The 16,145-nt window shown below is 45.7% G+C and overlaps 1 pseudogene; it reads left to right on the forward strand.

Annotated features, from left to right (window-relative positions):
- The first annotated feature begins 6,757 nt into the window (after window positions 1-6,757).
- On the forward strand, window positions 6,758-10,659 carry LOC129821665 (neuronal acetylcholine receptor subunit alpha-9-like; annotated as a pseudogene).
- Window positions 10,660-16,145: the final 5,486 nt, after the last annotated feature.

Consider the following 16,145-nt stretch of genomic DNA (forward strand, 5'->3'; position numbering starts at 1 on the left):
GGACTGAGGGGCGCCTCCGGACTGAGGGGCGGCTCCGGACTGAGGGGCGGCTCCGGACTGAGGGGCAGCTCCGGGCTGAAGGGCGGCTCAGGCGCGCGCCTCTGGACTGAAGGGCGGCTCAGGCGCCTCTGGACTGAAGGGCAGCTCAGGCGGCTCCTGACTGAAGGGCGGCTCAGGCGGCTTCTGACTGAAGGGCGGCTCAGGCGGTTCCTGACTGAAGGGGCGGCTCAGGCGGCTCCTGACTGAAGGGCGGCTCAGGCGGCTCCTGACTGAAGGGCGGCTCAGGCGGCTCAGGACAGACGGGCGGCTTAGGCGGCTCAGGACAGACAGGCGGCTCAGGCGGCTCAGGACAGACGGGCGGCTCAGGCAGCTCAAGACAGACGGGAGCACCTGTAGGGAGGAGACGGAGAGACAGCCTGGTGCGTGTGGCTGCCACAGGACCCACCAGGCTGGGGAGACCTACAGGAGGCCTGGTGCTTGGAGGAGGCACCGGAAGGACCGGGCTGTGGGGGAGCACTGAAGCTCTGGTGCGCAGCCTTGACACCACTCCCCCAGGCTGGATGACTACTCTAGCCTGGACCCTCCAGAGTGCAGGCACAGGTTGAACCGGGCTGTCGGTGAGCACTGGAGATCTGGTGCATACTACGCGCACCTCCCCCTTATGCTCAATTCCCACATTCGCCCGGCACGAGCGGAGCGCAGGCATAGGACGCACTGCACCCTTCCAGCGCCCCGGAGACACAGCACGCAGAGCCGGCACAGGATTCCCTGGACCGAAACGACGTACCGGAGACCAGACACGCTGAGCAGGCACGCTGAGCAGCTCCACGTCTCCTGATGTACTGGCCTGTCTCCTGGTAGCGCCAGAAAGCTCTTGACACTACGCTGACAGACACAGCAAACCTTTTTGCCACAGTTCGCATTGACGTGCCATCCTGGATGAACTGCACTACCTGAGCCACTTGTGTGGGTTGTAGACTCCGTCTCATGCTACCAGTAGAGTGAGAGCACCGCCAGCATTCAAAAGTGACCAAAACATCAGCCAGGAAGCAAAGGAACTGAGAAGTGGTCTGTGGTCACCACCTGCAGAATCACTCCTGTTTTGGGGGGTGTCTTGCTAATTGCCTATAATTTCCACCTTTTGTCTATTCCATTTGCACAACAGCATGTGAAATGTATTGTCAATCAGTGTTGCTTCCTAAGTGGACAGTTTGATTTCACAGAAGTGTGGTTCACAGAATACCAAGGTTCCCCAACTTTTATTTGGCCTCCCGAGTTTTCTAAGCAAAAAATGAAAAGAAAAAGAAAAGGGTTTTTATTTTCGTTGCTGGCCATAAAAGACTGTTAAAACACCAAGAAATCAGCTCCAGGGGATTTTTTTTAAAGAAATCTAGTCCCAAGTATTCCCACGCATAATAAAGAGACACGTGATCATATACAAATGTAAGCAAGGTTTGAAATGATTATGTTTTCGTTAAACAATATATCTGTTTGGGCTTCTTGCTGTCAGTTTGCAATTTATTTGTAAGTACAGTATGTTCTGGCCACCTGACCATCCGCTCAAGACAAAATCGCCCCACGGTTGATTTTAGTTAATGATCCCGAGTGGCACAGCGGCTAAGGTATTGCAGATCAGTGCTAGAGGTGTCACTACAGACACCCTGGTTCGAATCCAGGCATGGTTTCCAGGTGTTTGATGCCATTCTATTTGCTCCGTTCCCACCATTATTAGGGGTTCTGTAAAGACACAGAAATTGAGAGATAATGAATATACACATGGAATGCAATGAGTAGAGCAGGATGAATGTATGCATATCAAAGGAGCTACAACAGAGAATAAAAATGGAACAGACCTGCAACAACTCAATTGGTAAGAAACGTATCTAATAACCAGGAATGACATAATAGTACAATAATACCAACAGCAGAGTTAATGTAAACATCTTACCAAATACCATACAGGGAGTCTATACAAATGGGCAACATAAATAGCAAGCATTACACTAAAAGGTAATAGTAGCCTATACTAATAACAACGTCAGCATATAACATTGTAATAGCTACGCAGTGATATACAAAGGCAAGCTAAACAACAATAACAACTCACTCTGTGTTCACGCTCACGTTCACGTTCAGGTACGGCAATATTGACTCCCTTAGAGAGTGTGGGTCACGCTGGCTAGCCATTCAGGACCTGGAGAGACTGTGTGGTTTGAGCGTGCACAGGGTGAGACACATGGCTATTGTCCGACTGGCTGAAGCCATGACTGGATGAGATATCCATCTCTCACCTGAGGGGGATAAAGGGTGAAGATGGGTGAGAGTCAGACAGCGTGGCTTCAGCCAGACATAAATAACACACACGCTACACACTAGTCCCACAGAGCCCTCTGGGGGGGATTCTGAAACAACACAAGGGTTACTGATGTAACTGATGTTAACCCCATTATTACTGGTCTCCCGGAGGAGGAGGTGATGGGGGGGGGGGGGGGGGGGGGGGTCTTAGCTAACATATGGAATTATTTTAAGATGTCATACCAAGGATAATTTATCTTTTTTATTTTGAATTTTAAGACCCCTTTAGGTATCAAATATACACTGCTCAAAAAAATAAAGGGAACACTAAAATAACACATCCTAGAACTGAATGAATGAAATATTATTATTAAATACTTGTTTCTTTACATAGTTGAATGTGCTGACAACAAAATCACACAAAAATTATCAATGGAAATCAAATTTATCAAACCATGGACGTCTGGATTTGGAGTCACACTCAAAATTAAAGTGGAAAACCACACTACAGGCTGATCCAACTTTGATGTAATGTCCTTAAAACAAGTCAGAATGAGGCTAAGTAGTGTGTGTGGCCTCCACGTGCCTGTATGACCTCCCTACAACGCCTGGGCATGCTCCTGATGAGGTGGCGGATGGTCTCCTGAGGGATCTCCTCCCAGACCTGGACTAAAGCATCCGCCAACTCCTGGAAAGTCTGTGGTACAACGTGGTGTTGGTGGATGGAGCGAGACATGATGTCCCAGATGTGCTCAATTGGATTCAGGTCTGGGGAACGGGCGGGCCAGTCCATAGCATCAATGCCTTCCTCTTGCAGGAACTGTTGTCACACTCCAGCCACATGAGGTCTAGCATTGTCTTGCATTAGGAGGAACCCAGGGCCAACCGCACCAGCATATGGTCTCACAAGGGGTCTGAGGATCTCATCTCGGTACCTAATGGCAGTCAGGCTACCTCTGGCGAGCACATGGAGGGCTGTGCGGCCCCACAAAGAAATGCCACCCCACACCATGACTAACCCACTGCCAAACCGGTCATGCTGGAGGATGTTGCAGGCAGCAGAACGTTCTCCACGGCGTCTCCAGACTCTGTCACGTCTGTCACGTGCTCAGTGTGAACCTGCTTTCATCTGTGAAGAGCACAGGGCGCCAGTGGCGAATTTGCCAATCTTGGTGTTCTCTGGCAAATGCCAAACGTCCTGCACGGTGTTGGGCTGTAAGCACAACCCCCACCTGTGGACGTCGGGCCCTCATACCACCCTCATGGAGTCTGTTTCTGACCGTTTGAGCAGACAGATGCACATTTGTGGCCTGCTGGAGGTCATTTTGCAGGGCTCTGGCAGTGCTCCTCCTTGCACAAAGGCGGGGGTAGCGGTCCTGCTGCTGGGTTGTTGCCCTCCTACGGCCTCCTCCACGTCTCCTGATGTACTGGCCTGTCTCCTGGTAGCGCCTCCATGCTCTGGACACTACGCTGACAGACACAGCAAACCTTCTTGCCACAGCTCGCATTGATATGCCATCCTGGATGAGCTGCACTACCTGAGCCACTTGTGTGGGTTGTAGACTCCGTCTCATGCTACCACTAGAGTGAGAGCACCGCCAGCATTCAAAAGTGACCAAAACATCAGCCAGGAAGCATAGGAACTGAGAAGTGGTCTGTGGTCACCACCTGCAGAACCACTCCTTTATTGGGGGTGTCTTGCTAATTGGCTATAATTTCAACCTGTTGCCTATTCCATTTGCACAACAGCATGTGAAATTTATTGTCAATCAGTGTTGCTTCCTAAGTGGACAGTTTGATTTCACAGAAGTGTGATTGACTTGGAGTTACATTGTGTTGTTTAAGTGTTTCCTTTATTTTTTTGAGCAGTGTATATATAAAGCATTTATTGGAGGAAACATTAAATTTGGCATTACCGCTATTAGCCAAAAGAAACGTATTAAATAACAGATTCACTACATGGAAAAACAGATAGTCCGCAAGAAAATCTAAAGGATGTTTGTACTGAAGTGTCTGTCCTATATCTGAGAGATATACACTACATGACCAAAAGTATGTGGACACCTGCTCGTCAAACATGTCATTCCCAAATCATGGGCATTAATATGGAGTTAGTCCCCTTTGCTGCTGTAACAGCCTCCACTCTTCTGGGAAGGCTTACCACTAGATGTTGGAACATTGCTGCAGGGACTTGCTTCCATTCAGCCACAAGAGCATTAGTGAGGTCTGGCACTGATGTTGGGCGATTAGGCCTGGCTGGCAGTTGGCGTTCCAATTCATCCCAAAGGTGTTAGATGGGGTTGAGGTCAGGGCTCTGTGCAGGCCAGTCAAGATCTTCCACACTAATCTCGACAAACCATTTCTGTATGGACCTAGTTTGTGCACAGGGGCATTGTGATGCTGAAACAGAAAAGGACCTTCCCCAAACTGTTGCCACAAAGTTGAAAGCACAGAATTGTCTAGAATGTCATTGTATGCTGTAGTGTTAATATTTCCCTTCACAGGAACTAAGGGGCATAGCCCGAATCATGAAAAACAGCCCCAGACCATTATTTCTCCTGCACCTAACTTTACAGTTGGCACTATGCATTCGGGCAGGTAGCATCCTCCTACAGACAAACCCAGATTCGTCCGTCGGACTGACAGATGGTGAAGCGTGGTTCATCACTCCAGAGCACGCATTTTCACTACCCAGAGTCTAATGTTGGCTAGCTTTACACCACTACAGCTGACGCTCTGCATTGCACATGGTGATCTTAGGCTTGTGTGAAGCTGCTCGACCATGGAAACCCATTTACGGAAGGTCCCGACGAACATTTATTGTGCTGAAGTTGCTTTCAGAGGCAGTTTGGAACTCGGTAGTGAGTATTGCAACCGAGTACAGACCATTTTTACACACTAGGCGCTTCAGCACTCGGTGGTCTCGTTCTGTGAGCTAGTGTGGCCTACCACTTCGAATCTGAGCCATTTTTGCTCCTAGATGTTTCCACTTCACAATAATAGCACTTACAGGTGACCGGGAAAGCTCTAGCAGGGCAGACATTTTACAAACTGACTTGTTAGAAAGGTGGCATCCTATGATGGTCACTGAGCTCTCCAGTAAAGCCATTCTACTGCCAATGTTTGTCTATGGAGATTGCATGGTTGAGTGCTCGATTTTATGCACCTGTCAGCAATGTATGGTGTGTTTATATGGTGTGTATATATATATTTATATATATAAATATATATATATATATATTCTTTTTTTTACGTGTATTTATCCCCTTATTTTAGGCACTCAACTATCTCTATATATACTTCCTTTACGTTTTTAAACTGATACCTGGGACCTTCAGACAACGATTTTGAGGTTTGGGCGTCCTAGAGTAAAATGGGAGTCTCAGCTATAGTAATAGTTTTTAGGCCAAACTATTCAGATGCAACATATGATTTTGTGAGGAGATGGATTTTGTAGGCTAAGAGGTAATGATGAATCACTGTGACAGTGACTGATTATTTCCTCTATACCAGTTAGATTCTCATTAGAAAACCTTCACCGCTGTTTCCCAAGTAGGAGGCAGGATCCAGTTGTTTAGGGGTCGTCTTATATAATGTAATCCTGTGGCCCTTCTCTGCATCCCTCTCAAAAGGCTTTATTGAAACAGCGAAGCAGAGTAACATCTGGCTCACTCAAATCCACTGAGACCACTTTAAATAGTTGCTTCTGGCAGTGTTCCGAATTCAATTATGTTTAAGAATTGGAAATTATTTCCAGGAAAAAACATATTCTTTAACGTGTGGGAATATCCTCTAACATATATATTTTTTAAACAGGTTCAAAGACTGGAGAGAAAGTGAAATGGTCGAGTAAATTCATAGTATGCAGAGGATTTGTCCAGATGTATCTTGTGGAAAACTCATGCAAAAGATCTTTCTAAACAAATGGGGGGAAAAGTATAAGGATAGAGGACTTCAGTGTGGCAGGTAGCCAAGTGGTTAGAGCGTTGGCCCAGTAAGGTCGCTACCTGAGACGACAAGGTGAAAAAATGGTTGATTGTAGCCTTGAGCAAGGAACGTAACCCAGCCTACATGGAGTGATCATTACTCTCATTACTCCCGGGGCACCAAAATAATGCCTGACTCTGTAAAATAACACATTACACTGCACCTATCTAGTGTGTGTGACAATGAAGACATTTCCCCCCCCCCCCCCCTTTTGTTATGCATGCATTTGACCTACAAGAACAGTGTACAGTATGTCTATTAGAGGGCCCTACAGCCATCTGCATGTTTATTAGGATATGTGTCAACACATCTCTCCTTAGGGTCAACAGATACCTCAGTTGCATCTGCTGATTCCTAATTGCAGCTTTGCTTGATCTCTTGCTATAGCATCAGTAGTCTACTCCCAAATCATTGCAGTGTTCTGAATCATCTGCCATGTGTTCACGTGTCCTTTTACACATGAAGACTTTTACCCATGTACAGGTATCTGCCAGAATAAAGGAAACAATGACGGATACAAAATACTGTGTATTGAAAGCAGGTTCTTCCACAAAGTAATTACCGCCCCATCATGCTTAGTTAGGGTCATGTGTAAAATTGCCCAGTTGTCTCTCAGTCTCTCAGTCACCAGACCCAATTGAACACTAATGGGAGATTCTAGAGCGGCGCCTGAAAACATCGTTTTTACCACCATCAACTGAACACCACATTATGCAATTTCTCATGGAAGAAGTGTGACACCATTCTTCCATGAGAAATTGCATAATGTGGTGTTTAGTTGATGGTGGTAAAAACTATGTTTTCAGGCGCAGCTCTACAATCTCCCATTAGTGTTCAATTGGGTGTTCATCAGCCATGATGGGCAGATCATGTGGGACTCCTCTGTCATCACCAAGAGCTCCTGAAAGGTAGACGTATCCTTCTTCCCGTTCGATGCCCAGTAGTGCAGATTCACCGACGGCTCCTGGACCTACAACGGTAACCAGATGGACCTCCAGAGGGTCCACCATTATTAGCAAAAAAACACCAAGTGAGACAGGCCCACTGGGCTAAAACCAGCCCATCTTATATTTGCCCGAAATGCCCCTGAGGGCAATAATATAGCTTGTGATGAACATATCTGTAACTCTGTTGTTGATTGAACTCCATTCACTGTCTATGTCAAGGGGAAAACAGGACCTTAAAGTGACATCAGGATAGTGTTAGTAATACATGTATCTTCCCCTGTCAACGTACCACAGGAAAGTACTACATAGCCACCATGACCATGATAACAGCCTCCATGGCCCTGACCATCTTTATCACGAACATCCACCACTGTGGCCCACACACCAAGCCTTTGCCCAGGTGGGCCAAGATCTTCATCCTGCAGTACATGGCCAGGGTGTGCTTTGTGTATGAAGTAGGGGAGAACTGCATGTCTTTCCAGCCTGAGAAACAGGACATGTCACCTCAACCTACACCTCAGAGCAGTAACAACTACACCATGAATGGACAAGTAGTCCGAGAGGACTTGATTCTGAAGGTGGAAAGAGGTCAATATGGCAATTAAAATAATTGAGGAGACAAGAGTATCAGTTGACGAGCCCCACCGGCTCCATGTGGAGGAACCCCGCCCACCACTACAGCGCCTGGAGAAACGTCATGTTCCTGAGCATGGACTGTGGGGACTCACCAGGGCCGGTCACGGCCAGGAGGAGCCGGAAGGGGGGTAGTGAGCAACGGACTAGGATGGAGTAGAGAAGAGAGGAGGTGTGTAAGACCCAGTCAACCTGAAGCAGCAGAGTAGAGGAGAGAAGAGGTGTGTAACTGTTAGGAGAATCTTGTTCTCATGTTCATTAACCAATTCAATTAAAATACTCTGTCTGTTACTAAGAATTTGTGAGGTTCTTATTAAAATGAAACAGACAGAGGCCAGTCTACATAGTCAGCAGGTTTATTTACGAGAGCTCTGCTTATCATTTCCTGTACATTGGTCTATATACCTCACATTTTGTCATAAATGTCCCTCCTCCTCTCAGAAACAATGAAAATATAGTTCACGAGTCTTCTCCTTCTCATACATTGCCTGCCACCTGTTAAACAATCTACTACAAGCCCAAGGTCTCTCCCCTCCCTGGGTGGGGACAGAATGTCCTGTGAGGAACACAGTAGTACAGCTTGTCTGTCGATAGCTCCTCTCTCCCCTCCCTGGGTGAGGACAGAATGTCCTGAAAGGAACACAGTAGTACAGCTTGTCTGTCGATAGCTCCTCTCTCCCCTCCCTGGGTGGGGACAGAATGTCCTGTAAGGAACACAGTAGTAGAGCTTGTCTGTCGATAGCTCCTCTCTCCCCTCCCTGGGTGGGGACAGAATGTCCTGAAAGGAACACAGTGGTAGAGCTTGTCTGTCGATAGCTCCTCTCTCCCCTCCCTGGGTGGGGACAGAATGTCCTGTAAGGAACACAGTAGTACAGCTTGTCTGTCGATAGCTCCTCTCTCCCCTCCCTGGGTGAGGACAGAATGTCCTGAAAGGAACACAGTAGTACAGCTTGTCTGTCGATAGCTCCTCTCTCCCCTCCCTGGGTGGGGACAGAATGTCCTGTAAGGAACACAGTAATAGAGCTTGTCTGTCGATAGCTCCTCTCTCCCCTCCCTGGGTGGGGACAGAATGTCCTGTAAGGAACACAGTAGTAGAGCTTGTCTGTCGATAGCTCCTCTCTCCCCTCCCTGGGTGGGGACAGAATGTCCTGTAAGGAACACAGTAGTACAGCTTGTCTGTCGATAGCTCCTCTCTCCCCTCCCTGGGTGGGGAAAGAATGTCCTGTAAGGAACACAGTAGTAGAGCTTGTCTGTCGATAGCTCCTCTCTCCCCTCCCTGGGTGGGGACAGAATGTCCTGTAAGGAACACAGTAGTACAGCTTGTCTGTCGATAGCTCCTCTCTCCCCTCCCTGGGTGGGGACAGAATGTCCTGTAAGGAACACAGTAGTAGAGCTTGTCTGTCGATAGCTCCTCTCTCCCCTCCCTGGGTGAGGACAGAATGTCCTGAAAGGAACACAGTAGTACAGCTTGTCTGTCGATAGCTCCTCTCTCCCCTCCCTGGGTGGGGACAGAATGTCCTGTAAGGAACACAGTAGTACAGCTTGTCTGTCGATAGCTCCTCTCTCCCCTCCCTGGGTGGGGACAGAATGTCCTGTAAGGAACACAGTAGTAGAGCTTGTCTGTCGATAGCTCCTCTCTCCCCTCCCTGGGTGAGGACAGAATGTCCTGAAAGGAACACAGTAGTACAGCTTGTCTGTCGATAGCTCCTCTCTCCCCTCCCTTGGTGAGGACAGAATGTCCTGTAAGGAACACAGTAGTAGAGCTTGTCTGTCGAAAGCTCCTCTGTCCCCTCCCTGGGTGGGGACAGAATGTCCTGTAAGGAACACAGTAGTACAGCTTGTCTGTCGATAGCTCCTCTCTCCCCTCCCTGGGTGGGGACAGAATGTCCTGTAAGGAACACAGTAGTAGAGCTTGTCTGTCGATAGCTCCTCTCTCCCCTCCCTGGGTGGGGACAGAATGTCCTGTAAGGAACACAGTAGTAGAGCTTGTCTGTCGATAGCTCCTCTCTCCCCTCCCTGGGTGAGGACAGAATGTCCTGAAAGGAACACAGTAGTACAGCTTGTCTGTCGATAGCTCCTCTCTCCCCTCCCTGGGTGAGGACAGAATGTCCTGTAAGGAACACAGTAGTAGAGCTTGTCTGTCGATAGCTCCTCTCTCCCCTCCCTGGGTGGGGGCAGAATGTCCTGAAAGGAACACAGTAGTAGAGCTTGTCTGTCGATAGCTCCTCTTATCTAATACATTGTCTCACACTTGCACCCTGCTTACATACTAAAAGGAACAAAAAGTCCTTGTACTAGTTCTGACTAAAACTACACACATCAGATTTAGATGTATGATTCTAATAAATTTCATACAATCATACAGTGACAGGGTAGAATTCTGTTAGTTATAATTCTACATTAAATGTATACATAATTTAGTCATTATTCATAAAATTCATAACAGTAACGGCCAGTGAACCTGAAGCAGCAGAGTAGAGCGAGAGAGGAGGTGTGTAAGACCCAGTGAACCTGAAGCAGCAGAGTAGAGGGAGAGAGGAGGTGTGTAAGACCCAGTGAACCTGAAGCAGCAGAGTAGAGCCAGAGAGGAGGTGTGTAACAACCAGTGAACCTGAAGCAGCAGCAGTTCCTCCGAAATATTGAGTACACTGTCAACTGTTACAGAGATACGAGGGCCACAGCGAAAAGGACTGGGGAGTGGAAGAAGGTGGCGAAAATGTTGGACCGATTCTTCATGTGGATCTTTTTCTTCATGGTGTTTTCCATGAGCCTGCTCATCATGGTGAAAGCCATCTAACTTCAGACCTGGGCTGTGTTCATTAGGTAAGGAACAGGAGAAAATATGTTGAAATTAAGGAGGTATTACCTGAAATGTTTTCTGTTTTACACCTTTTGCGTATAACCAAAATGAGAGAACAGGTAAAGCGACATGTGCAATAAGTATGTAATGATCAGTTTCCACATCCCACATTTTTATACATGAGGGCCTAATCTGAACACAAGGATTTCATAAAGACTTCACCAGTTTTATTACATTTTTTGATATTCCAAACCTTTTTCATGTTTGTATGTTACCTAGAGATGTCGTTATTGTTTACTTTTACAATTTAGTTGTCATACAGATGTCGGATCTTAATTTGAGCAATTTTACAGCATCACAATATCTCACAGTACATGATCCAGTGTCTGTCTGCCATACTAAAAGGGACAATTTAACTTTAACATGCATTTGATATTGTTAAGTGAAACAAAGTTTATCCCTTTAAGTGTTAGTTGTTTCGTAAACCAGGCTTTATTCCCTGTTTACGGTGGATTGAACTGTATGTCCTGATCCTGAACTGTATGAACTGATCCTGAACTGTATGTCCTGATCCTGAACTGTATGAACTGATCCTGAACTGTATGTTCTGATCCTGAACTGTATGTCCTGATCCTGAACTGTATGTCTGATCCTGAACTGTATGTACTGATCCTGAACTGTATGTCTGATCCTGAACTGTATGTCCTGATCCTGAACTGTATGTTCTGATCCTGAACTGTATGTCCTGATCCTGAACTGTATGTCCTGATCCTGAACTGTATGTTCTGATCCTGAACTGTATGTTCTGATCCTGAACTGTATGTCCTGATCCTGAACTGTATATCCTGATCCTGAACTGTATGTTCTGATCCTGAACTGTATGTCCTGATCCTGAACTGTATGTCCTGATCCTGAACTGTATGTCTGATCCTGAACTGTATGTCCTGATCCTGAACTGTATGAACTGATCCTGAACTGTATGTTCTGATCCTGAACTGTATGTCCTGATCCTGAACTGTATGAACTGATCCTGAACTGTATGTCTGATCCGGAACTGTATGTTCTGATCCTGAACTGTATGTTCTGATCCTGAACTGTATATCCTGATCCTGAACTGTATGTCCTGATCCTGAACTGTACGTTCTGATCCTGAACTGTACGTTCTGATCCTGAACTGTACGTTCTGATCCTGAACTGTATGTCTGATCCTGAACTGTATGTCCTGATCCTGAACTGTACGTTCTGATCCTGAACTGTACGTTCTGATCCTGAACTGTATGTCTGATCCTGAACTGTATGTCCTGATCCTGAACTGTATATCCTGATCCTGAACTGTACGTTCTGATCCTGAACTGTATGTCCTGATCCTGAACTGTATATCCTGATCCTGAACTGTACGTTCTGATCCTGAACTGTACGTTCTGATCCTGAACTGTATGTCTGATCCTGAACTGTATGTCTGATCCTGAACTGTATATCCTGATCCTGAACTGTATGTCCTGATCCTGAACTGTATGTTCTGATCCTGAACTATATGTTCTGATCCTGAACTGTATGTCTGATCCTGAACTGTATGTCCTGATCCTGAACTGTATGTCTGATCCTGAACTGTACGTCTGATCCTGAACTGTATGTCCTGATCCTGAACTGTATGTTCTGATCCTGAACTGTATGTCTGATCCTGAACTGTATGTCTGATCCTGAACTGTATGTCTGATCCTGAACTGTATGTCTGATCCTGAACTGTATGTCTGATCCTGAACTGTATGTCCTGATCCTGAACTGTATGTTCTGATCCTGAACTGTATGTCTGATCCTGAACTGTATGTCCTGATCCTGAACTGTATGTCCTGATCCTGAACTGTATGTCCTGATCCTGAACTGTATGTCCTGATCCTGAACTGTATGTCTGATCCTGAACTGTATGTCCTGATCCTGAACTGTATGTCTGATCCTGAAATGTATGTCCCGATCCTGATCTGTATGTCCTGATCCTGAACTGTATGTCTGATCCTGAACTGTATGTCTGATCCTGAACTGTATGTCTGATCCTGAACTGTATGTCTGATCCTGAACTGCATGTCTGATCCTGAACTGTATGTCGGATCCTGAACTGTATGTCCTGATCCTGAACTGTATGTCCTGATCCTGAACTGTATGTACTGATCCTGAACTTTATGTCTGATCCTGAACTGTATGTCCTGATCCTGAACTGTATGTCGGATCCTGAACTGTATGTCTGATCCTGAACTGTATGTCCTGATCCTGAACTGTATGTACTGATCCTGAACTGTATGTCTGATCCCGAACTGAATGTCTGATCCTGAACTGTATGTCCTGATCCTGAACTGTATGTCCTAATCCTGAACTGTATGTCTGATCCTGAACTGTATGTCTGATCCTGAAATGTATGTCTGATCCTGAACTGTATGTCTGATCCTGAACTGTATGTCCTGATCCTGAACTGTATGTCTGATCCTGAACTGTATGTCTGATCCTGAACTGTATGTCTGATCCTTAACTGTATGTCCTGATCCTTAACTGTATGTCTGATCCTGAACTGTATATCTGACCCTGAACTGTATGTCCTGATCCTGAACTGTATGTCTGATCCTGAACTGTATGTCTGATCCTGAACTGTATGTCTGATCCTGAACTGTATGTCTGATCCTGAACTGTATGTCCTGATCCTGAACTGTATGTCTGATCCTGAACTGTATGTCATGTGTGTTGCTTTGTTGTGCCAACTTGTATTCCCTACTGATCTCACCTCTCTCCACAGAGAAATATTTACTTATGCTGTAGTCGAAAGAACCCATTGTCTTAGTGATAATGCAGCTGTAGCCGATAGACCCCATTCCCTTAGTGATAATGCTGCTGTAGCCAATTTACCAAATTCTCTTAACGATAATGCTGCTATAGCAGATAGACCACATTATCTTAGTGATAATGCTGCTGTAGTCGAAAGACCCCATTCTCTTAGTGATAATGCAGCTGTAGTCGATAGACCCCATTCTCTTAGTGATAATGCAGCTGTAGCCGATAGACCACATTCTCTTAGTGATAATGCTGTTGTAGCCGATAGACCACATTCTCTTAGTGATAATGCAGCTGTAGCCGATAGACCCCATTGTCTTAGTGATAATGAAGCTGTAGCCGAAAGACTCCATTCTCTTAGTGATAATGCAGCTGTAGCCGATAGACCACATTCTCTTAGTGATACTGCTGCTGTAGCCGATAGACCCCATTGTCTTAGTGATAATGCAGCTGTAGCCAATAGACCCCATTCCCTTACTGATAATGCAGCTGTAGCCGATAGACCACATTCTCTTAGTGATAATGCAGCTGTAGCTGATAGACCCCATTGCCTTAGTGATAATGCAGCTGTAGCCGATATACCCCATTCTCTTAGTGATAATGCAGCTGTAGCCGATAGACCACATTCTCTTAGTGATAATGCTGCTGTAGCCGATAGACCCCATTGTCTTAGTGATAATGCAGCTGTAGCCGATAGACCCCATTGTCTTAGTGATAATGCAGATGTAGCCGATAGACCCCATTCTCTTTGTGATAATGCTGCTGTAGCCAATTGACCACATTCTCTTAATGATAATGCTGCTGTAGCCGAAAGACCCCATTCTCTTAGTGATAATGCAGCTGTAGCCGATAGACCACATTATCTTAGTGTTAATGCAGCTGTAGCTGATAGACCCCATTGTCTTAGTGATAATGCAGCTGTAGCCGATAGATCCCATTCTCTTAGTGATAATGCTGCTGTAGCCAATTGACCAAATTCTCTTAATGATAATGCTGCTGTAGCCGATAGACCACATCATCTTAGTGATAATGCTGCTGTAGTCGAAAGACCCCATTGTCTTAGTGATAATGCAGCTGTAGCCGATAGACCCAATTGTCTTAGTGATAATGCTGCTGTACCCAATTGACAGAATTCTCTTAATGATAATGCTGCTATAGCTGATAGACCACATTATCTTAGTGATAATGCTGATGTAGTCGAAAGACCCCATTCTCTTAGTGATAATGCAGCTGTAGTCGGTAGACCACATTCTCTTAGAGATAATGCTGCTGTAGCCGATAGACCACATTCTCTTAGTGATAATGCTGCTGTAGCCGATAGACCCCATTGTCTTAGTGATAATGCAGCTGTAGCCGATAGACCCCATTCTCTTCGTGATAATGCAGGTGTAGCTGATAAACCCCATTCTCTTAGTGATAATGCAGCTGTAGCCGATAGACCCCATTCTCTTAGTGATAATGCAGCTGGCGACGTAGTGGTTATAGGCTATGACACACAGCAGCTCCCTCTCAATGGTTTCAAATGACACATACAACTGGATGAAACACGCTTAGAGATGGTTATGTCATTCCACAAACACACTGCCATGATCTTAGCGAAAACACTGGTTGATATCATAGTGTCTGTGAGGGCCAGGTTGCTGAGGAAAATGTACATGGCAGACTGCAGCTTGGGGTCTGTTGCCACCAGGGTAAGTATGATGAGCTTTCCAATCAGGATCATCAGGTAGACCACCAATAGGAAGATGGCCAGCTCTGGGTAGAAGATGTTCAGCCCTCTCACCCACAACAAAGAGGAAGTCAGTCACAACAGTCACATTGGCTTGAAGGCGAGTCACCTGGTGGTCAAGGAAGATCATTTTACAAAGGTGCACAATATCAGCATTTGCTCGAGAAAGACATAAATAGTTATCTCATTTGGTATGAGACAATCTTATTTTTTATGAGACACTTACTTTCTACATCGTGAAAGATGTGTTCAGGGCATTTATGCTTTCGACACTCCAGATTTGGATATTATTTGGACTGTTTCTGTGAAAAGACACACAAAAAAGCAAAACAAGCATGAATCATTAATCTCTATTGTAAACACTACATTTAATATCAACAATTTTGAATAGCCATTGATGCAAATGATGAATTGATGAATCTGGTATTGAATTAGCCCAATAACACCAATGATTGGACATGCCTGCCCACCATACAGTAACACTTACCGTCTGTGTAGTGTGCACAAAGCAATGATGCTTAATACAGTTTGCAAAATGAATTACATTAACAAGACTGCATTCACAGAATAACATATCAATCTGATAGTGACTTGACAATGTGACTAGTTTATCTCAATGTACAGGTCATCATGTGGACTTAGAGACCAAGTGTTGTGTTTCTGTTGTCCTGTCTATGTTGTGGCGCTCCTGCAGTTCCCAGGGGCTTCCAAACACCTCCTCTAACTGCAGACTCTCTCCTAGTACAGAACATAGTTGGTTTCCTGGGATTATTCCAGCCAATCAGGGTTAAACACAACAGTAGGCCTAATAACTCCCAAGCATGCATTGATTGGTAATACGTGCATGGAATTCATGGCAAACGAGAGCAGAGCTAAAATGGATAATAATAACTACTACTATATTCTGTACTTCCCTTCCCATGTTGCATCATTATGT

Source organism: Salvelinus fontinalis, chromosome 24 (genome assembly GCF_029448725.1).
Source record: "Salvelinus fontinalis isolate EN_2023a chromosome 24, ASM2944872v1, whole genome shotgun sequence".
NCBI lineage: Eukaryota > Metazoa > Chordata > Actinopteri > Salmoniformes > Salmonidae > Salvelinus > Salvelinus fontinalis.